Genomic DNA, 22492 nt, shown 5'->3' on the forward strand with positions numbered 1-22492 from the left:
ATAGGAATGATTCTGGATGAATTCCATTGAGAGTTTTTCAAAGTTTATCGCGTTTTTTTATTCGCGATGATTACCAGTCCGAATTCAATGAACAAACATTTCAATCACTTTGAAGTAATTTTCTATTCATCCATTGGGACTGGGAGGGTAAATTTTCATTTTTAATGTCAACGGCCATATCACGTAGAACGCACCTGGTCTCGTCAGCTCCCAGAAGTTAAGTTACGTCGAGTCCCGTTAGTACTTGGAAGGGTGACCGCTTGGGAATACGGGATGTCGTTGGCGATGAATAGTTTGTTTTCAATAACAAATTTCTTTAAATTTTTTTCAATCACGATGGTTACCAGTCCAAATTCGTAGATCAAAAATTTCAATGACAGAGGGATAGGTTCAATTCATCTATAGGAATGATTCTCGATGAATTCCATTGGGAGTTTTTCAAAGTTTATCGCGTTTTTTTATTCGCGATGGTTACCAGTCCAAATTCAATGAACAAACATTTCTATCACTTTGAAGTGATTTTCTATTCATCCATTGGGACTGGGAGGGTAAATTTTCATTTTAGAATGTCAACGGCCATATCACGTAGAACGCACCTGGTCTCGTCAGCTCCCAGAAGTTAAGTTACGTCGAGTCCCGTTAGTACTTGGAAGGGTGACCGCTTGGGAATACGGGATGTCGTTGGCGATGAATAGTTTGTTTTCAATAACAAATTTCTTGAAATTTTTTTTCAATCACGATGGTTACCAGTCCAAATTCTTAGATCAAAAATTTCAATGACACAGGGATAGGTTCAATTCATCTATAGGAATGATTCTGGATGAATGCCATTGAGAGTTTTTCAAAGTTTATCGCGTTTTTTTATTCGCGATGATTACCAGTCCGAATTCAATGAACAAACATTTCAATCACTTTGAAGTAATTTTCTATTCATCCATTGGGACTGGGAGGGTAAATTTTCATTATTAATGTCAACGGCCATATCACGTAGAACGCACCTGGTCTCGTCAGCTCCCAGAAGTTAAGTTACGTCGAGTCCCGTTAGTACTTGGAAGGGTGACCGCTTGGGAATACGGGATGTCGTTGGCGATGAATAGTTTGTTTTCAATAACAAATTTCTTTAAATTTTTTTTCAATCACGATGGTTACCAGTCCAAATTCGTAGATCAAAAATTTCAATGACAGAGGGATAGGTTCAATTCATCTATAGGAATGATTCTCGATGAATTCCATTGGGAGTTTTTCAAAGTTTATCGCGTTTTTTTATTCGCGATGGTTACCAGTCCAAATTCAATGAACAAACATTTCTATCACTTTGAAGTGATTTTCTATTCATCCATTGGGACTGGGAGGGTAAATTTTCATTTTTGTATGTCAACGGCCATATCACGTAGAACGCACCTGGTCTCGTCAGCTCCTAGAAGTTAAGTTACGTCGAGTCCCGTTAGTACTTGGAAGGGTGACCGCTTGGGAATACGGGATGTCGTTGGCGATGAATAGTTTGTTTTCAATAACAAATTTCTTGAAATTTTTTTTTAATCACGATGGTTACCAGTCCAAATTCGTAGATCAAAAATTTCAATGACACAGGGATAGGTTCAATTCATCTATAGGAATGATTCTGGATGAATTCCATTGAGAGTTTTTCAAAGTTTATCGCGTTTTTTTATTCGCGATGGTTACCAGTCCGAATTCAATGAACAAACATTTCAATCACTTTGAAGTGATTTTCTATTCATCCATTGGGGCAGGGAGGGTAAATTTTCATTTTTGAATGTCAACGGCCATATCACGTAGAACGCACCTGGTCTCGTCAGCTCCCAGAAGTTAAGTTACGTCAATTCCCGTTAGTACTTGGAAGGGTGACCGCTTGGAAATACGGGATGTCGTTGGCGACGAATAGTTTGTTTTCATAACAAATTTCTTTAAATTTTTTTTTAATCACGATGGTTACCAGTCCAAATTCGTAGATCAAAAATTTCAATGACACAGGGATAGGTTCAATTCATCTATAGGAATGATTCTGGATGAATTCCATTGAGAGTTTTTCAAAGTTTATCGCGTTTTTTTATTCGCGATGGTTACCAGTCCAAATTCAATGAACAAACATTTCTATCACTTTGAAGTGATTTTCTATTCATCCATTGGGACTGGGAGGGTAAATTTTCATTTTTGAATGTCAACGGCCATATCACGTAGAACGCACCTGGTCTCGTCAGCTCCTAGAAGTTAAGTTACGTCGAGTCCCGTTAGTACTTGGAAGGGTGACCGCTTGGGAATACGGGATGTCGTTGGCGATGAATAGTTTGTTTTCAATAACAAATTTCTTGAAATTTTTTTTAAATCACGATGGTTACCAGTCCAAATTCGTAGATCAAAAATTTCAATGACACAGGGATAGGTTCAATTCATCTATAGGAATGATTCTGGATGAATTCCATTGAGAGTTTTTCAAAGTTTATCGCGTTTTTTTATTCGCGATGGTTACCAGTCCAAATTCAATGAACAAACATTTCTATCACTTTGAAGTGATTTTCTATTCATCCATTGGGATTGGGAGGGTAAATTTTCATTTTTGAATGTCAACGGCCATATCACGTAGAACGCACCTGGTCTCGTCAGCTCCTAGAAGTTAAGTTACGTCGAGTCCCGTTAGTACTTGGAAGGGTGACCGCTTGGGAATACGGGATGTCGTTGGCGATGAATAGTTTGTTTTCAATAACAAATTTCTTGAAATTTTTTTTCAATCACGATGGTTACCAGTCCAAATTCGTAGATCAAAAATTTCAATGACACAGGGATAGGTTCAATTCATCTATAGGAATGATTCTGGATGAATTCCATTGAGAGTTTTTCAAAGTTTATCGCGTTTTTTTATTCGCGATGATTACCAGTCCGAATTCAATGAACAAACATTTCAATCACTTTGAAGTAATTTTCTATTCATCCATTGGGACTGGGAGGGTAAATTTTCATTTTTGAATGTCAACGGCCATATCACGTAGAACGCACCTGGTCTCGTCAGCTCCCAGAAGTTAAGTTGCGTCGAGTCCCGTTAGTACTTGGAAGGGTGACCGCTTGGGAATACGGTATGTCGTTGGCGATGAATAGTTTGTTTTCAATAACAAATTTCTTGAAATTTTTTTTCAATCACGATGGTTACCAGTCCAAATTCGTAGATCAAAAATTTCAATGATACAGGGATAGGTTCAATTCATCTATAGGAATGATTCTGGATGAATTGCATTGAGAGTTTTTCAAAGTTTATCGCGTTTTTTTATTCGCGATTGTTACCAGTCCAAATTCAATGAACAAACATTTCTATCACTTTGAAGTGATTTTCTATTCATCCATTGGGACTGGGAGGGTAAATTTTCATTTTTCAATGTCAACGGCCATATCACGTAGAACGCACCTGGTCTTGTCAGCTCCCAGAAGTTAAGTTACGTCAAGTCCCGTTAGTACTTGGAAGGGTGAACGCTTGGAAATACGGGATGTCGTTGGCGAAGAATAGTTTGTTTTCATAACAAATTTCTTTAAATTTTTTTTCAATCACGATGGTTACCAGTCCAAATTCGTAGATCAAAAATTTCAATGACACAGGGATAGGTTCAATTCATCTATAGGAATGATTCTGGATGAATTCCATTGAGAGTTTTTCAAAGTTTATCGCGTTTTTTTATTCGCGATGGTTACCAGTCCAAATTCAATGAACAAACATTTCTATCACTTTGAAGTGATTTTCTATTCATCCATTGGGACTGGGAGGGTAAATTTTCATTTTTGAATGTCAACGGCCATATCACGTAGAACGCACCTGGTCTCGTCAGCTCCCAGAAGTTAAGTTACGTCAAGTCCCGTTAGTACTTGGAAGGGTGACCGCTTGGGAATACGGGATGTCGTTGGCGATGAATAGTTTGTTTTCAATAACAAATTTCTTGAAATTTTTTTTCAATCACGATGGTTACCAGTCCAAATTCGTAGATCAAAAATTTCAATGACACAGGGATAGGTTCAATTCATCTATAGGAATGATTCTGGATGAATTCCATTGAGAGTTTCTCAAAGTTTATCGCGTTCTTTTATTCGTGATGATTACCAGTCTGAATTCAATGAACAATCATTTCTATCACTTTGAAGTAATTTTCTATTCATCCATTGGGACTGGGAGGGTAAATTTTCATTTTTCAATGTCAACGGCCATATCACGTAGAACGCACCTGGTCTCGTCAGCTCCCAGAAGTTAAGTTACGTCGAGTCCCGTTAGTACTTGGAAGGGTGACCGCTTGGGAATACGGAATGTCGTTGGCGATGAATAGTTTGTTTTCAATAACACATTTCTTGAAATTTTTTTTCAATCACGATGGTTACCAGTCCAAATTCGTAGATCAAAAATTTCAATGACACAGGGATAGGTTCAATTCATCTATAGGAATGATTCTGGATGAATTCCATTGAGAATTTTTCAAAGTTTATCGCGTTTTTTTATTCGCGATGATTACCAGTCCGAATTCAATGAACAAACATTTCAATCACTTTGAAGTAATTTTCTATTCATCCATTGGGACTGGGAGGGTAAATTTTCATTTTTGAATGTCAACGGCCATATCACGTAGAACGCACCTGGTCTCGTCAGCTCCCAGAAGTTAAGTTACGTCGAGTCCCGTTAGTACTTGGAAGGGTGACCGCTTGGGAATACGGGATGTCGTTGGCGATGAATAGTTTGTTTTCAATAACAAATTTCTTTAAATTTTTTTTCAATCACGATGGTTACCAGTCCAAATTCGTAGATCAAAAATTTCAATGACACAGGGATAGGTTCAATTCATCTATAGGAATGATTCTGGATGAATTCCATTGAGAGTTTTTCAAAGTTTATCGCGTTTTTTTATTCGCGATGGTTACCAGTCCAAATTCAATGAACAAATATTTCTATCACTTTGAAGTGATTTTCTATTCATCCATTGGGACTGGGAGGGTAAATTTTCATTTTTGAATGTCAACGGCCATATCACGTAGAACGCACCTGGTCTCGTCAGCTCCCAGAAGTTAAGTTACGTCGAGTCCCGTTAGCACTTGGAAGGGTGACCGCTTGGGAATACGGAATGTCGTTGGCGATGAATAGTTTGTTTTCAATAACAAATTTCTTGAAATTTTTTTTCAATCACGATGGTTACCAGTCCAAATTCGTAGATCAAAAATTTCAATGACACAGGGATAGGTTCAATTCATCTATAGGAATGATTCTGGATGAATTCCATTGAGAGTTTTTCAAAGTTTATCGCGTTTTTTTATTCGCGATGGTTACCAGTCCAAATTCAATGAACAAACATTTCTATCACTTTGAAGTGATTTTCTATTCATCCATTGGGACTGGGAGGGTAAATTTTCATTTTTGAATGTCAACGGCCATATCACGTAGAACGCACCTGGTCTCGTCAGCTTCCAGAAGTTAAGTTACGTCGAGTCCCGTTAGCACTTGGAAGGTTGACCGCTTGGGAATACGGAATGTCGTTGGCGATGAATAGTTTGTTTTCAATAACAAATTTCTTGAAATTTTTTTTCAATCACGATGGTTACCAGTCCAAATTCGTAGATCAAAAATTTCAATGACACAGGGATAGGTTCAATTCATCTATAGGAATGATTCTGGATGAATTCCATTGAGAGTTTTTCAAAGTTTATCGCGTTTTTTTATTCGCGATGGTTACCAGTCCGAATTCAATGAACAAACATTTCAATCACTTTGAAGTAATTTCTATTCATCCATTGGGAATGGGAGGGTAAATTTTCATTTTTGAATGTCAACGGCCATATCACGTAGAACGCACCTGGTCTCGTCGGCTCCCAGAAGTTAAGTTACGTCGAGTCCCGTTAGTACTTGGAAGGGTGACCGCTTGGGAATACGGGATGTCGTTGGCGATGAATAGTTTGTTTTCAATAACAAATTTCTTGAAATTTTTTTTCAATCACGATGGTTACCAGTCCAAATTCGTAGATCAAAAATTTCAATGACACAGGGATAGGTTCAATTCATCTATAGGAATGATTCTGGATGAATTCCATTGAGAGTTTTTCAAAGTTTATCGCGTTTTTTTTCGCGATGGTTACCAGTCCAAATTCAATGAACAAACATTTCAATCACTTTGAAGTGATTTTCTATTCATCCATTGGGACTGGGAGGGTAAATTTTCATTTTTGAATCTCAACGGCCATATCACGTAGAACGCACCTGGTCTCGTCAGCTCCCAGAAGTTAAGTTACGTCGAGTCCCGTTAGTACTTGGAAGGGTGACCGCTTGGGAATACGGAATGTCGTTGGCGATGAATAGTTTGTTTTCAATAACAAATTTCTTTAAATTTTTTTTCAATCACGATGGTTACCAGTCCAAATTCGTAGATCAAAAATTTCAATGACACAGGGATAGGTTCAATTCATCTATAGGAATGATTCTGGATGAATTCCATTGAGAGTTTTTCAAAGTTTATCGCGTTTTTTTATTCGCGATGGTTACCAGTCCAAATTCAATGAACAAACATTTCTATCACTTTGAAGTGATTTTCTATTCATCCATTGGGACTGGGAGGGTAAATTTTCATTTTTGAATGTCAACGGCCATATCACGTAGAACGCACCTGGTCTCGTCAGCTTCCAGAAGTTAAGTTACGTCGAGTCCCGTTAGCACTTGGAAGGGTGACCGCTTGGGAATACGGAATGTCGTTGGCGATGAATAGTTTGTTTTCAATAACACATTTCTTGAAATTTTTTTTCAATCACGATGGTTACCAGTCCAAATTCGTAGATCAAAAATTTCAATGACACAGGGATAGGTTCAATTCATCTATAGGAATGATTCTGGATGAATTCCATTGAGAGTTTTTCAAAGTTTATCGCGTTTTTTTATTCGCGATGGTTACCAGTCCGAATTCAATGAACAAACATTTCAATCACTTTGAAGTAATTTTCTATTCATCCATTGGGACTGGGAGGGTAAATTTTCATTTTTGAATGTCAACGGCCATATCACGTAGAACGCACCTGGTCTCGTCAGCTCCTAGAAGTTAAGCTACGTCGAGTCCCGTTAGTACTTGGAAGGGTGACCGCTTGGGAATACGGAATGTCGTTGGCGATGAATAGTTTGTTTTCAATAACAAATTTCTTGAAATTTTTTTTCAATCACGATGGTTACCAGTCCAAATTCGTAGATCAAAAATTTCAATGACACAGGGATAGGTTCAATTCATCTATAGGAATGATTCTGGATGAATTCCATTGAGAGTTTTTCAAAGCTTATCGCGTTTTTTTATTCGCGATGGTTACCAGTCCAAATTCAATGAACAAACATTTCTATCACTTTGAAGTGATTTTCCATTCATCCATTGGGACTGGGAGGGTAAATTTTCATTTTTGAATGTCAACGGCCATATCACGTAGAACGCACCTGGTCTCGTCAGCTCCCAGAAGTTAAGTAACGTCGAGTCCCGTTAGTACTTGGAAGGGTGACCGCTTGGGAATACGGAATGTCGTTGGCGATGAATAGTTTGTTTTCAATAACAAATTTCTTTAAATTTTTTTTCAATCACGATGGTTACCAGTCCAAATTCGTAGATCAAAAATTTCAATGACACAGGGATAGGTTCAATTCATCTATAGGAATGATTCTGGATGAATTCCATTGAGAGTTTTTCAAAGTTTATCGCGTTTTTTTATTCGCGATGATTACCAGTCCGAATTCAATGAACAAACATTTCAATCATTTTGAAGTAATTTTCTATTCATCCATTGGGACTGGGAGGGTAAATTTTCATTTTTGAATGTCAACGGCCATATCACGTAGAACGCACCTGGTCTCGTCAGCTCCCAGAAGTTAAGTTACGTCGAGTCCCGTTAGTACTTGGAAGGGTGACCGCTTGGGAATACGGGATGTCGTTGGCGATGAATAGTTTGTTTTCAATAACAAATTTCTTTAAATTTTTTTTCAATCACAATGGTTACCAGTCCAAATTTGTAGATCAAAAATTTCAATGACACAGGGATAGGTTCAATTCATCTATAGGAATGATTCTGGATGAATTCCATTGAGAGTTTTTCAAAGTTTATCGCGTTTTTTTATTCGCGATGATTACCAGTCCGAATTCAATGAACAAACATTTCAATCATTTTGAAGTAATTTTCTATTCATCCATTGGGACTGGGAGGGTAAATTTTCATTTTTGAATGTCAACGCCCATATCACGTAGAACGCACCTGGTCTCGTCAGCTCCCAGAAGTTAAGTTACGTCGAGTCCCGTTAGTACTTGGAAGGGTGACCGCTTGGGAATACGGAATGTCGTTGGCGATGAATAGTTTGTTTTCAATAACAAATTTCTTGAAATTTTTTTTCAATCACGATGGTTACCAGTCCAAATTCGTAGATCAAAAATTTCAATGACACAGGGATAGGTTCAATTCATCTATAGGAATGATTCTGGATGAATTCCATTGAGAGTTTTTCAAAGCTTATCGCGTTTTTTTATTCGCGATGGTTACCAGTCCAAATTCAATGAACAAACATTTCTATCACTTTGAAGTGATTTTCCATTCATCCATTGGGACTGGGAGGGTAAATTTTCATTTTTGAATGTCAACGGCCATATCACGTAGAACGCACCTGGTCTCGTCAGCTCCCAGAAGTTAAGTAACGTCGAGTCCCGTTAGTACTTGGAAGGGTGACCGCTTGGGAATACGGAATGTCGTTGGCGATGAATAGTTTGTTTTCAATAACAAATTTCTTTAAATTTTTTTTCAATCACGATGGTTACCAGTCCAAATTCGTAGATCAAAAATTTCAATGACACAGGGATAGGTTCAATTCATCTATAGGAATGATTCTGGATGAATTCCATTGAGAGTTTTTCAAAGTTTATCGCGTTTTTTTATTCGCGATGATTACCAGTAGCGATCCCACTCGAATCAATTCGAGGTATTTCACGCAATCTGAGTTGAATAATTTATTTCAAAATACAATTCGAGTTGAATTTGAATTGATTTGAATTGACAAAAACTCAATTCGAATCAATTCGAATGGAATTCGAATCGATTCGAATGAAATCAAGAAAAAATTTAAAAAAAATTTCTTTTATTAGGCAAGAAATATTACACTAAAACATCCATAATTTTAACTGTTTTAAGTAATTGCAGTAGAATATCACTTAAATCGACTGGATTTAGTTATAATTCAATAATAATAGAATATTTGTCCATTTGAAAGTACCCAAACAATATCCATCACCTTCGTTTATCGATACGAAGAGGTGGCTCATCTAGCGGTCGAAATTGAAACTAAAAATATTCAAACTTTGCAAAAATTTTGTCAAATTTGACACGAATTGACCCAAATATTCGTGAATATTCACAATGAATATTCATGAATCGGGAAATGAATATTCAGGTAAATTTTCATGAATATTTACCCAAAAGTATCACAATTCAAATGAATATGAATTTTGATTTTTCCAATTCGAGTTGAACTGAATATTCGAAAAATCTCAAAAAACGCAATTCAAGTTGAATCGATTCGAATCAATTCGAATCGATTCGAATCAAATGCAATTCGGGTGGGATCGCTAATTACCAGTCCGAATTCAATGAACAAACATTTCAATCATTTTGAAGTAATTTTCTATTCATCCATTGGGACTGGGAGGGTAAATTTTCATTTTTGAATGTCAACGGCCATATCACGTAGAACGCACCTGGTCTCGTCAGCTCCCAGAAGTTAAGTTACGTCGAGTCCCGTTAGTACTTGGAAGGGTGACCGCTTGGGAATACGGGATGTCGTTGGCGATGAATAGTTTGTTTTCAATAACAAATTTCTTTAAATTTTTTTTCAATCACGATGGTTACCAGTCCAAATTCGTAGATCAAAAATTTCAATGACACAGGGATAGGTTCAATTCATCTATAGGAATGATTCTGGATGAATTCCATTGAGAGTTTTTCAAAGTTTATCGCGTTTTTTTATTCGCGATGATTACCAGTCCGAATTCAATGAACAAACATTTCAATCATTTTGAAGTAATTTTCTATTCATCCATTGGGACTGGGAGGGTAAATTTTCATTTTTGAATGTCAACGGCCATATCACGTAGAACGCACCTGGTCTCGTCAGCTCCCAGAAGTTAAGTTACGTCGAGTCCCGTTAGTACTTGGAAGGGTGACCGCTTGGGAATACGGGATGTCGTTGGCGATGAATAGTTTGTTTTCAATAACAAATTTCTTTAAATTTTTTTTCAATCACAATGGTTACCAGTCCAAATTCGTAGATCAAAAATTTCAATGACACAGGGATAGGTTCAATTCATCTATAGGAATGATTCTGGATGAATTCCATTGAGAGTTTTTCAAAGTTTATCGCGTTTTTTTATTCGCGATGATTACCAGTCCGAATTCAATGAACAAACATTTCAATCATTTTGAAGTAATTTTCTATTCATCCATTGGGACTGGGAGGGTAAATTTTCATTTTTGAATGTCAACGCCCATATCACGTAGAACGCACCTGGTCTCGTCAGCTCCCAGAAGTTAAGTTACGTCGAGTCCCGTTAGTACTTGGAAGGGTGACCGCTTGGGAATACGGGATGTCGTTGGCGATGAATAGTTTGTTTTCAATAACAAATTTCTTGAAATTTTTTTTCAATCACGATGGTTACCAGTCCAAATTCGTAGATCAAAAATTTCAATGACACAGGGATAGGTTCAATTCATCTATAGGAATGATTCTGGATGAATTCCATTGAGAGTTTTTCAAAGTTTATCGCGTTTTTTTATTCGCGATGATTACCAGTAGCGATCCCACTCGAATCAATTCGAGGTATTTCACGCAATCTGAGTTGAATAATTTATTTCAAAATACAATTCGAGTTGAATTTGAATTGATTTGAATTGACAAAAACTCAATTCGAATCAATTCGAATGGAATTCGAATCGATTCGAATGAAATCAAGAAAAAATTTAAAAAAAATTTCTTTTATTAGGCAAGAAATATTACACTAAAACATCCATAATTTTAACTGTTTTAAGTAATTGCAGTAGAATATCACTTAAATCGACTGGATTTAGTTATAATTCAATAATAATAGAATATTTGTCCATTTGAAAGTACCCAAACAATATCCATCACCTTCGTTTATCGATACGAAGAGGTGGCTCATCTAGCGGTCGAAATTGAAACTAAAAATATTCAAACTTTGCAAAAATTTTGTCAAATTTGACACGAATTGACCCAAATATTCGTGAATATTCACAATGAATATTCATGAATCGGGAAATGAATATTCAGGTAAATTTTCATGAATATTTACCCAAAAGTATCACAATTCAAATGAATATGAATTTTGATTTTTCCAATTCGAGTTGAACTGAATATTCGAAAAATCTCAAAAAACGCAATTCAAGTTGAATCGATTCGAATCAATTCGAATCGATTCGAATCAAATGCAATTCGGGTGGGATCGCTAATTACCAGTCCGAATTCAATGAACAAACATTTCAATCATTTTGAAGTAATTTTCTATTCATCCATTGGGACTGGGAGGGTAAATTTTCATTTTTGAATGTCAACGGCCATATCACGTAGAACGCACCTGGTCTCGTCAGCTCCCAGAAGTTAAGTTACGTCGAGTCCCGTTAGTACTTGGAAGGGTGACCGCTTGGGAATACGGGATGTCGTTGGCGATGAATAATTTGTTTTCAATAACAAATTTCTTTAAATTTTTTTTCAATCACAATGGTTACCAGTCCAAATTCGTAGATCAAAAATTTCAATGACACAGGGATAGGTTCAATTCATCTATAGGAATGATTCTGGATGAATTCCATTGAGAGTTTTTCAAAGTTTATCGCGTTTTTTATTCGCGATGGTTACCAGTCCGAATTCAATGAACAAACATTTCAATCACTTTGAAGTGATTTTCTATTCATCCATTGGGACTGGGAGGGTAAATTTTCATTTTTGAATGTCAACGGCCATATCACGTAGAACGCACCTGGTCTCGTCAGCTCCCAGAAGTTAAGTTACGTCGAGTCCCGTTAGTACTTGAAAGGGTGACCGCTTGGGAATACGGGATGTCGTTGGCGATGAATAGTTTGTTTTCAATAACAAATTTCTTGAAATTTTTTTTCAATCACGATGGTTACCAGTCCAAATTCGTAGATCAAAAATTTCAATGACACAGGGATAGGTTCAATTCATCTATAGGAATGATTCTGGATGAATTCCATTGAGAGTTTTTCAAAGTTTATCGCGTTTTTTATTCGCGATGGTTACCAGTCCAAATTCAATGAACAAACATTTCAATCACTTTGAAGTGATTTTCTATTCATCCATTGGGACTGGGAGGGTAAATTTTCATTTTTGAATGTCAACGGCCATATCACGTAGAACGCACCTGGTCTCGTCAGCTCCCAGAAGTTAAGTTACGTCGAGTCCCGTTAGTACTTGGAAGGGTGACCGCTTGGGAATACGGGATGTCGTTGGCGATGAATAGTTTGTTTTCAATAACAAATTTCTTTAAATTTTTTTTCAATCACGATGGTTACCAGTCCAAATTCGTAGATCAAAAATTTCAATGACACAGGGATAGGTTCAATTCATCTATATGAATGATTCTGGATGAATTCCATTGAGAGTTTTTCAAAGTTTATCGCGTTTTTTTATTCGCGATGATTACCAGTCCGAATTCAATGAACAAACATTTCAATCATTTTGAAGTAATTTTCTATTCATCCATTGGGACTGGGAGGGTAAATTTTCATTTTTGAATGTCAACGGCCATATCACGTAGAACGCACCTGGTCTCGTCAGCTCCCAGAAGTTAAGTTACGTCGAGTCCCGTTAGTACTTGGAAGGGTGACCGCTTGGGAATACGGGATGTCGTTGGCGATGAATAGTTTGTTTTCAATAACAAATTTCTTTAAATTTTTTTTCAATCACGATGGTTACCAGTCCAAATTCGTAGATCAAAAATTTCAATGACACAGGGATAGGTTCAATTCATCTATAGGAATGATTCTGGATGAATTCCATTGAGAGTTTTTCAAAGTTTATCGCGTTTTTTTATTCGCGATGATTACCAGTCCGAATTCAATGAACAAACATTTCAATCATTTTGAAGTAATTTTCTATTCATCCATTGGGACTGGGAGGGTAAATTTTCATTTTTGAATGTCAACGGCCATATCACGTAGAACGCACCTGGTCTCGTCAGCTCCCAGAAGTTAAGTTACGTCGAGTCCCGTTAGTACTTGGAAGGGTGACCGCTTGGGAATACGGGATGTCGTTGGAGATGAATAGTTTGTTTTCAATAACAAATTTCTTTAAATTTTTTTTCAATCACGATGGTTACCAGTCCAAATTCGTAGATCAAAAATTTCAATGACACAGGGATAGGTTCAATTCATCTATAGGAATGATTCTGGATGAATTCCATTGAGAGTTTTTCAAAGTTTATCGCGTTTTTTTATTCGCGATGATTACCAGTCCGAATTCAATGAACAAACATTTCAATCATTTTGAAGTAATTTTCTATTCATCCATTGGGACTGGGAGGGTAAATTTTCATTTTTGAAAGTCAACGCCCATATCACGTAGAACGCACCTGGTCTCGTCAGCTCCCAGAAGTTAAGTTACGTGGAGTCCCGTTAGTACTTGGAAGGGTGACCGCTTGGGAATACGGGATGTCGTTGGCGATGAATAGTTTGTTTTCAATAACAAATTTCTTTAAATTTTTTTTCAATCACGATGGTTACCAGTCCAAATTCGTAGATCAAAAATTTCAATGACACAGGGATAGGTTCAATTCATCTATAGGAATGATTCTGGATGAATTCCATTGAGAGTTTTTCAAAGTTTATCGCGTTTTTTTATTCGCGATGATTACCAGTCCGAATTCAATGAACAAACATTTCAATCATTTTGAAGTAATTTTCTATTCATCCATTGGGACTGGGAGGGTAAATTTTCATTTTTGAATGTCAACGCCCATATCACGTAGAACGCACCTGGTCTCGTCAGCTCCCAGAAGTTAAGTTACGTCGAGTCCCGTTAGTACTTGGAAGGGTGACCGCTTGGGAATACGGGATGTCGTTGGCGATGAATAGTTTGTTTTCAATAACAAATTTCTTTAAATTTTTTTTCAATCACGATGGTTACCAGTCCAAATTCGTAGATCAAAAATTTCAATGACACAGGGATAGGTTCAATTCATCTATAGGAATGATTCTGGATGAATTCCATTGAGAGTTTTTCAAAGTTTATCGCGTTTTTTTATTCGCGATGATTACCAGTCCGAATTCAATGAACAAACATTTCAATCATTTTGAAGTAATTTTCTATTCATCCATTGGGACTGGGAGGGTAAATTTTCATTTTTGAATGTCAACGCCCATATCACGTAGAACGCACCTGGTCTCGTCAGCTCCCAGAAGTTAAGTTACGTCGAGTCCCGTTAGTACTTGGAAGGGTGACCGCTTGGGAATACGGGATGTCGTTGGCGATGAATAGTTTGTTTTCAATAACAAATTTCTTTAAATTTTTTTTCAATCACGATGGTTACCAGTCCAAATTCGTAGATCAAAAATTTCAATGACACAGGGATAGGTTCAATTCATCTATAGGAATGATTCTGGATGAATTCCATTGAGAGTTTTTCAAAGTTTATCGCGTTTTTTTATTCGCGATGATTACCAGTCCGAATTCAATGAACAAACATTTCAATCATTTTGAAGTAATTTTCTATTCATCCATTGGGACTGGGAGGGTAAATTTTCATTTTTGAATGTCAACGCCCATATCACGTAGAACGCACCTGGTCTCGTCAGCTCCCAGAAGTTAAGTTACGTCGAGTCCCGTTAGTACTTGGAAGGGTGACCGCTTGGGAATACGGGATGTCGTTGGCGATGAATAGTTTGTTTTCAATAACAAATTTCTTTAAATTTTTTTTCAATCACGATGGTTACCAGTCCAAATTCGTAGATCAAAAATTTCAATGACACAGGGATAGGTTCAATTCATCTATATGAATGATTCTGGATGAATTCCATTGAGAGTTTTTCAAAGTTTATCGCGTTTTTTTATTCGCGATGATTACCAGTCCGAATTCAATGAACAAACATTTCAATCATTTTGAAGTAATTTTCTATTCATCCATTGGGACTGGGAGGGTAAATTTTCATTTTTGAATGTCAACGGCCATATCACGTAGAACGCACCTGGTCTCGTCAGCTCCCAGAAGTTAAGTTACGTCGAGTCCCGTTAGTACTTGGAAGGGTGACCGCTTGGGAATACGGGATGTCGTTGGCGATGAATAGTTTGTTTTCAATAACAAATTTCTTTAAATTTTTTTTCAATCACGATGGTTACCAGTCCAAATTCGTAGATCAAAAATTTCAATGACACAGGGATAGGTTCAATTCATCTATAGGAATGATTCTGGATGAATTCCATTGAGAGTTTTTCAAAGTTTATCGCGTTTTTTTATTCGCGATGGTTACCAGTCCAACATATCCTCTCCGACTTAAGACAAGGCTTTGTCTGAAACTTTTCATGTAACAGACAAAGACATGTCTTAAGTTTTCCTTATTTTTATTACATTGCCTCCTTATATTTGTTATACATTTATTTTATCCCTTTTCAATTCACAGTATAAACGTCCAAACGTTTATATTCCCTTTCATAATTTTATAAAAAAAATTCTGTTTTAATGGTATGGGTGACATAAAAAATTTCAGACAAAGACATGTCTTAAGTTTTCCTTATTTTTATTACATTGCCTCCTTATATTTGTTATACATTTATTTTATCCCTTTTCAATTCACAGCATAAACGTCCAAACGTTTATATTCCCTTTCATAATTTTCTAAAAAAATTTCGGTTTTAATGGTATGGGTGACATTAAAAAATGTCAGACAAAGACATGTCTTAAGTTTTCCTTATTTTTATTACATTGCCTCCTTATATTTGTTATACATTTATTTTATCCCTTTTCAATTCACAGCATAAACGTCCAAACGTTTATATTCCCTTTCATAATTTTCTAAAAAATTTTCTGTTTTAATAGTATGGGTGGCATAAAAAATTTCAGACAAAGCCATGTCTTAAGTTTTCCTTATTTTTATTACATTGCCTCCTTATATTTGTTATACATTTATTTTATCCCTTTTCAATTCACAGCATAAACATCTAAACGTTTATATTCCCTTTCATAATTTTATAAAAAAAATTCTGTTTTAATGGTATGGGTGACATAAAAAAATTCAGACAAAGCCATGTCTTAAGTTTTTCTTATTTTTATTACACTGCCTCCTTATATTTGTTATACATTTATTTTTTCTCTTTTCAATTCACAGCATAAACGTCCAAATGTTTATATTCCCTTTCATAATTTTATAAAAAAATTTCTGTTTCAATGGTATGGGTTACATAAAAAATTTCAGACACAGCCTTATCTTAAGTCGCAGAGCATGTTGAGGGTTGCACATTTTGAGAATTTTTTTTCTTTTTATCTTAGCATTTCTTTAAAAAACTTAAACCTTAGCGTAAAGCAATTATCAAGTTTACTTCAAGATTTGAAAAAAAACATTTTTTGAAAATTCTTCCCATTTTCATTGTTGGAGCTTGGATACGCTGCTTAAAAAGTCGGTAAATTTTTAATGTGTAGATATTCACAAATGGCCTCCGGCGGTAAAATTTGCAGGGTAGAGGTTTTGTTATATTGACTCCGGCGGTAAATTTGCAGGATAGAGGATATTAACGCTTTGCCTCCGGCGGTAAATTAGTAGTGTAGAATTTTTCACGCATTGCTTCCGGCTGTTTTTTTTTCAATATGTATATTCTTTAATTTTACTGTTTAGTTTTGTGTAAAAATTTTTTTTTCGCGAAATTTTGACTTGTCTGAGTCATGGCTAACAAAAAAGCATCAGTAAAAAAAAATTTATCCTTATAAAAAGTAAGACTATAACTGAAAATGAACCATCAAACTCTTTATTACTAAGCCGGTGCTATAACCATTATGCTATTACAGATTACAAATATCATCATTTAAAAAATATATATATTGTTTTGCGTCAACGCCGTGTTTTTTACGTGAAAAATTTTCTATGACGATATATCGTCGGTACCACATCTTGGCTGCGCGTACCCATCCCCTGAAACGCCGTTATTCACGATAATTGATGTAGGCGGGAGTGGGCTTGAACCACCATACTTGACATCTTAAAACCAGAGCCATAGCCACTACACCGTCAGCTGCTGTGATTGTGTAACCTTTGCTAGATTCAATTGGCCTCCGGCGGTAAATTTGTAGGGTAGAGATGTTCAAGCATTGCCTGACATAAGATATTCACGCACGATTGAATTAAACGGACGCGACAACGAATACGATTGCGGTCACGGGGCAGACGAGTAGCGCACGATCGTTCATTATTTTAGTGCTTATTGCGGGTCCGTCCGTTATTTTAGCGCTAAGCGAAATCCGTCATCTGTTTTAAGCGGCTCGCACAGCAATAAACAGTTTCGTTGAATATTTTGTGCTAGATCTAGCACAAATCTAAGCGTGCGTGGCGATAATGATTGCATTTTGTTTAAATTTTGTGAATTGCGCTAAACGTAGCGCAATTAAGTTCATTGATAGCATTTACGAAACGAGGAGAACCAGCTAAAATAAATATTTTCAGCGAAAAATCGATAAGTCAAATATTTCGTGCTAGATCTAGCGCTATGTAAGCGCGCTTGTCGAAAATGATTTAATTGAGATTAACGCACGCGCGATGCGCTAAATTCTGTGCAATACATTTCACATATAATTTACGAAACGCTTAGCGCCACTTAACGCACATCGCATTTAAGTAAAATGAACGGGCGCACTTCTCGTAAATTTTGGCTTGAAATTAATGGCGCTAAATTTTGCGCATCTTGCAGACGCATACACATAGGCTAAAAGAGCGCCTGTAATTTGATCTATTGGCCTGTATAGAAATGTACAGTCACGCGCATGTCTATTTTTAGCGATTATTGCGGGCCGGTTCGCCATTTTAGCGCTTGCGCTAATTTTTTTCTTCTTAATAACTTACGCGCGATTAAAAAAATTTTGTGCGCTACTTAACGCGCATCACACTAAACGAGCTCTCTCATCATATGAAATTTATCCCGCTAATATTTTAACCATAAAATTCACTTGCTGGCGACGACACGTACACAGATTAGTCCGATTATGGGTTTCACGACGGTCGATCTGTCCCGGTTGATCGGCTACCCGTCGTTGACGGCTTTTCTTTACGGCCGAGAGACCTCGCTACTCAATAAATAAAACAAATTATAATTTAAAACCAAAATTTGCGAGAAGCGCGCTTGTTGAATTTACTTAAATGCGATGTGCGTTAGCCTTAAGTAGCGCAGAATATTTAATTTAGCGCTTGCGTGTTTCGCTAATAAAATAATGAAAATAACCGCGCTAAATTTTGCTTATCGTGCACAAGTTTATTACAAGTAAATGACAAGCGCAATGCGAGCTTACATCGCGCAAGATCCAGTCTAGATCTAGCGCGAAATATTTGACTAATCTATATTTCGCGCTAAATATTTTTTTACCTGGATATCTGGGTTTCGTAAATTATATAATGAACTTGATAGCGCTACGTCTAGCGCATCCCGCAAAAGTTAAGCACAAATAAATCATAAGCCCCATGAGCGCTAAGAAAGATAGCCCTAATTCTTGCTCGAAATAATTGACTTCGTTATTTTTCGTGCAGTGAGCCGCCAAGAACGGGATGGGCGACGATTACGCTTAAATAACGGACGGGTGCGTGTGCTACTCGTCTGACCGCTGTCGCCACAATCGTTTTCCTTGTCTCGCCTGTTTAATAAATTTTAGTGCGATGCGCGTTAGGTAGCGCAATAACATATTTATTTAATCGCTTTCGCGTTTCGTAATAAATCTGACGAAATGGATTTTCGATAAAGTATAGCGCATCCGGCATCGCGTGCTATAGTGAAGCACAAGTAAATTATTAGAAGCCTACTACGCGTTTAAAAGTGTATGCTGTTATTTCCGCTTTGCCAGCAGCCTGAAATAGCGGACAGGCGACATAGCGCTAGATCTAGCACGAATTATTTGACTTTTTTAGCGCTAATGTCCGTTTCTGAGCGAAGACCACCTGTCTATACTGTTTTAGGCGGCTCACTCCGCGCAAATAATTAATTCAAAAATATCGTGCTAGATCTAGCTCATAAGCGCGCATTGCACTAATGATCTGGATAACTTGCTTGTGATAAGCTAAATAGCGCACGATAAATATCATCATAAAATTTAAGAAACGAGCAAGTGCTAAAAATAATATTTTACCCTTAAATTCCGTGCTGGCCAGACTAGTGAGACTACCGCTTGCTTGCAACGACACACATGTGGTTCATGTAGTCGCAAAGGGGCAGTACTGCAATCCCGGAATAAAACGGCGAAATATTACCGCAATAAATTTCAGCCCAAACTTTGCGGGATGTGCTTCCGTTGTATTTACTTTAATTCGATGCGCGTTAAGTAGCTATATGAATTAATTTTTTTAATAGAATTGAATTTTTTCTTTAATATTATGATAAAATTCATGACGAAGAATAATAAATAACAATAAATAGCAAAATGTGCGTAAGTTAATCTTAATTAAATCATAAGCGTCATGCACGCTTATTAGCGAGAAATCTAGCGCGAAATATTTAACGTAATTATTTTCATGGAGTGAGCTTCTGAAAGAGTGGACAGGCGACGCTTAGCGATAAAGTAACGTGTGATGCTCAAAATTTGGCGCAATTTATTTCAGCCGGAAATTTGCCAGAAGTGCGACAGTTAAATTTAGCTTACTTGATTATGATGCGCGGTAAGCAGCGTTAAATATTTATTTCAGTGCTTGCGCGTTTCATAAATAATAGGATGAAATAAATTCGAATAAATTTAGCGCAACGTGCGCAAGTTAATCAAAAAAACATTAGCACAATTCGCGCTTACATAGCACTAGATCTAGCATGAATTAGCCTATTTGACTTCGTAATTTTTCGAGCTAAAGATTTATTATAGCGGTTTATCTTCGTTTCATAAATTATACTATATTAAACTTGATTGCGATTAATTTATCGCATCCCTCAAAAGTTAAGGAAAAATTAATCGTTATTAGCGCCATGCTCGCTTAGATAGCAATATAGATCTAGCGCGAAATATTTGACTTTGTTTTTTTTGTTCACTGAGCAGACGGGCGGCACTTAGCGCTAAAATAATGGATGGCCGGATCCGTGATAAGCACTAAAATAACGGACAAGCGTTCGGTACTCGTCCGACAAGTCACCGCAATCGTTTTTCTTGTCGCGCCCATAATAATATTTGATACAATGCGCGTTTATTAGCGCAAACTATTTATTTCAGCGCTTGTGCGTTTCGTAAATTTTCGAATTTAGCGCTTCGTTCGCAAGTTAAGTACAAATAAATTATTAGAGCAATTGACTTGATTGCGATGCGCGTTATGTTTGTATGATATGTAGCGCTAAATATTTATTTTAGCGCTTATATCGCTCTTTTATAATATGATGGAATTAATTGCGCGTCATTTAGATCATCGCGCGAAAGATAATTTCAATTTATTTTTTAGCGCCATGCGCGCTTAATATATAGCGCTAAATCTAAAACGAATATATATATCTAAAACAACTTTCAGCATTCATAAATTTTCTCATAAATAAAATATATCTAAAATAAATCTGGCTGGATATAAAATATATCGCAAATATGTAATCTTCGCGTTTACCTTTCGCTTAGTAGCGCTATATATAATAGTCCCTTGTCTATAAAGCGCAAAGGGCTAAAATGGGGAGGAGTTTGTTTGTGTTTCTGTCTGTTTGTTTGTCCGTAGGTGTGAACGCACGCTGTGATTGGTCGAGCTTACCACCGGAGGCAATACGTCATCACATCTATCTTACAAGGATACCGCCGGAGGCTATGTCGCTCTACACTGCGAATTTACCGCCGGAGGTCGTGCGGGATTTCTCTACCCTACAAATTTACCGCCGGAGGCCAAGCGTGAATATCCTATGTCAGGCAATGCGTGAACATCTCTACCCTACAAATTTACCGCCGGAGGCCAATTGAATCTAGCAAAGGTTACACAATTTTAGCAGCTGACGGTGTAATGGCTATGGCTCTGGCTTTAAGATGTCAAGTATGGTGGTTCAAGCCCACTCCCGTTTACATCGTTTATCGTGAATAACGGCGTGTCAGGGGATGGATACGTGCAGCCAAGGTGCGGTCCCGACGATATATCGTGATAGAAAATTTTTCACGCAAAAAACACGGCGTTGACGCAAAAAAATATATATATTTTTTAAATAGTTAAATTTAATCTGAAATAGCATAATGGTTACAGCACTGGCGTGGTAATGAAGAGATTCATGGTTCGATTGATGTGATAGCCTTTTTTTTATAAGGATAAATTTTTTTTACGGATGCTTTTGTTAGCCATGACTCAGACAAGTCAAAATTTGGCGAAAAAAAAAAAATTTTTACACAAAACTAAACAGTAAAATTAAAGAATATACATATTGAAAAAAAACAGCCGGAATCAATGCGTGAAAAATTCTACACTACTAATTTACCGCCGGAGGCTTAACGTTAATATCCTCTATCCTGCAAATTTACCGCCGGAGTCAATATAACACAACCTCTACCCTGCAAATTTACCGCCGGAGGCCATGTGTGAATATCTACACATTAAAAATTTACCGACTTTTTAAGCAGCGTATCCAAGCTCCAACAATGAAAATGGGAAGAATTTTAAAAAAAAATTTTTTTCAAATCTTGAAGTAAACTTGATAATTGCTTTACGCTAAGGTTTAAGTTTTTTAAAGAAATACTAAGATAAAAAGAAAAAAAATTCTCAAAATGTGCAACCCTCAACATGCTCTGCGACTTAAGATAAGGCTGTGTCTGAAATTTTTTATGTCACCCATACCATTAAAACAGAAAATTTTTTAGAAAATTATGAAAGGAAATATAAACGTTTGGACGTTTATGCTGTGAATTGAAAAGGGATAAAATAAATGTATAACAAATATAAGGAGGCAATGTAATAAAAATAAGGAAAACTTAAGACATGGCTTTGTCTGAAATATTTTATGCCACCCATACTATTAAAACAGAAAATTTTTTAGAAAATTATGAAAGGGAATATAAACGTTTGGACGTTTATGCTGTGAATTGAAAAGGGATAAAATAAATGTATAACAAATATAAGGAGGCAATGTAATAAAAATAAGGAAAACTTAAGACATGTCTTTGTCTGAAATTTTTTAATGTCACCCATACCATTAAAACCGAAATTTTTTTAGAAAATTATGAAAGGGAATATAAACGTTTGGACGTTTATGCTGTGAATTGAAAAGGGATAAAATAAATGTATAACAAATATAAGGAGGCAATGT

General features: G+C 36.5%; 35 pseudogenes; all 35 read left to right on the forward strand.

Moving 5' to 3' along the window:
• The first annotated feature begins 166 nt into the window (after positions 1-166).
• Positions 167-285, forward strand: LOC124346310 (annotated as a pseudogene).
• Positions 286-568: 283 nt separating this feature from the next.
• LOC124346323 lies at positions 569-687 on the forward strand (annotated as a pseudogene).
• A 283-nt stretch (positions 688-970) lies between these two features.
• On the forward strand, positions 971-1089 carry LOC124346334 (annotated as a pseudogene).
• A 284-nt stretch (positions 1090-1373) lies between these two features.
• LOC124344788 lies at positions 1374-1492 on the forward strand (annotated as a pseudogene).
• A 284-nt stretch (positions 1493-1776) lies between these two features.
• Positions 1777-1895, forward strand: LOC124345924 (annotated as a pseudogene).
• Positions 1896-2178: 283 nt separating this feature from the next.
• On the forward strand, positions 2179-2297 carry LOC124344789 (annotated as a pseudogene).
• A 284-nt stretch (positions 2298-2581) lies between these two features.
• LOC124344791 lies at positions 2582-2700 on the forward strand (annotated as a pseudogene).
• A 284-nt stretch (positions 2701-2984) lies between these two features.
• On the forward strand, positions 2985-3103 carry LOC124345507 (annotated as a pseudogene).
• Positions 3104-3387: 284 nt separating this feature from the next.
• Positions 3388-3506, forward strand: LOC124346172 (annotated as a pseudogene).
• Positions 3507-3789: 283 nt separating this feature from the next.
• On the forward strand, positions 3790-3908 carry LOC124344880 (annotated as a pseudogene).
• A 284-nt stretch (positions 3909-4192) lies between these two features.
• On the forward strand, positions 4193-4311 carry LOC124344977 (annotated as a pseudogene).
• A 284-nt stretch (positions 4312-4595) lies between these two features.
• LOC124346346 lies at positions 4596-4714 on the forward strand (annotated as a pseudogene).
• Positions 4715-4998: 284 nt separating this feature from the next.
• Positions 4999-5117, forward strand: LOC124345845 (annotated as a pseudogene).
• Positions 5118-5401: 284 nt separating this feature from the next.
• Positions 5402-5520, forward strand: LOC124346142 (annotated as a pseudogene).
• A 283-nt stretch (positions 5521-5803) lies between these two features.
• LOC124344682 lies at positions 5804-5922 on the forward strand (annotated as a pseudogene).
• A 282-nt stretch (positions 5923-6204) lies between these two features.
• LOC124345728 lies at positions 6205-6323 on the forward strand (annotated as a pseudogene).
• Positions 6324-6607: 284 nt separating this feature from the next.
• LOC124346003 lies at positions 6608-6726 on the forward strand (annotated as a pseudogene).
• A 284-nt stretch (positions 6727-7010) lies between these two features.
• Positions 7011-7129, forward strand: LOC124345259 (annotated as a pseudogene).
• Positions 7130-7413: 284 nt separating this feature from the next.
• LOC124345665 lies at positions 7414-7532 on the forward strand (annotated as a pseudogene).
• A 284-nt stretch (positions 7533-7816) lies between these two features.
• On the forward strand, positions 7817-7935 carry LOC124346357 (annotated as a pseudogene).
• Positions 7936-8219: 284 nt separating this feature from the next.
• Positions 8220-8338, forward strand: LOC124345262 (annotated as a pseudogene).
• Positions 8339-8622: 284 nt separating this feature from the next.
• On the forward strand, positions 8623-8741 carry LOC124345666 (annotated as a pseudogene).
• A 965-nt stretch (positions 8742-9706) lies between these two features.
• LOC124346369 lies at positions 9707-9825 on the forward strand (annotated as a pseudogene).
• A 284-nt stretch (positions 9826-10109) lies between these two features.
• Positions 10110-10228, forward strand: LOC124346380 (annotated as a pseudogene).
• A 284-nt stretch (positions 10229-10512) lies between these two features.
• LOC124344648 lies at positions 10513-10631 on the forward strand (annotated as a pseudogene).
• A 965-nt stretch (positions 10632-11596) lies between these two features.
• Positions 11597-11715, forward strand: LOC124346388 (annotated as a pseudogene).
• A 283-nt stretch (positions 11716-11998) lies between these two features.
• LOC124344681 lies at positions 11999-12117 on the forward strand (annotated as a pseudogene).
• A 283-nt stretch (positions 12118-12400) lies between these two features.
• Positions 12401-12519, forward strand: LOC124346389 (annotated as a pseudogene).
• Positions 12520-12803: 284 nt separating this feature from the next.
• On the forward strand, positions 12804-12922 carry LOC124346390 (annotated as a pseudogene).
• Positions 12923-13206: 284 nt separating this feature from the next.
• Positions 13207-13325, forward strand: LOC124344796 (annotated as a pseudogene).
• Positions 13326-13609: 284 nt separating this feature from the next.
• Positions 13610-13728, forward strand: LOC124344673 (annotated as a pseudogene).
• Positions 13729-14012: 284 nt separating this feature from the next.
• LOC124344649 lies at positions 14013-14131 on the forward strand (annotated as a pseudogene).
• Positions 14132-14415: 284 nt separating this feature from the next.
• Positions 14416-14534, forward strand: LOC124344650 (annotated as a pseudogene).
• Positions 14535-14818: 284 nt separating this feature from the next.
• Positions 14819-14937, forward strand: LOC124344651 (annotated as a pseudogene).
• Positions 14938-15221: 284 nt separating this feature from the next.
• LOC124346391 lies at positions 15222-15340 on the forward strand (annotated as a pseudogene).
• Positions 15341-22492: the final 7152 nt, after the last annotated feature.

Source organism: Daphnia pulicaria, chromosome 6, assembly GCF_021234035.1.
Source record: "Daphnia pulicaria isolate SC F1-1A chromosome 6, SC_F0-13Bv2, whole genome shotgun sequence".
Taxonomy (NCBI): domain Eukaryota; kingdom Metazoa; phylum Arthropoda; class Branchiopoda; order Diplostraca; family Daphniidae; genus Daphnia; species Daphnia pulicaria.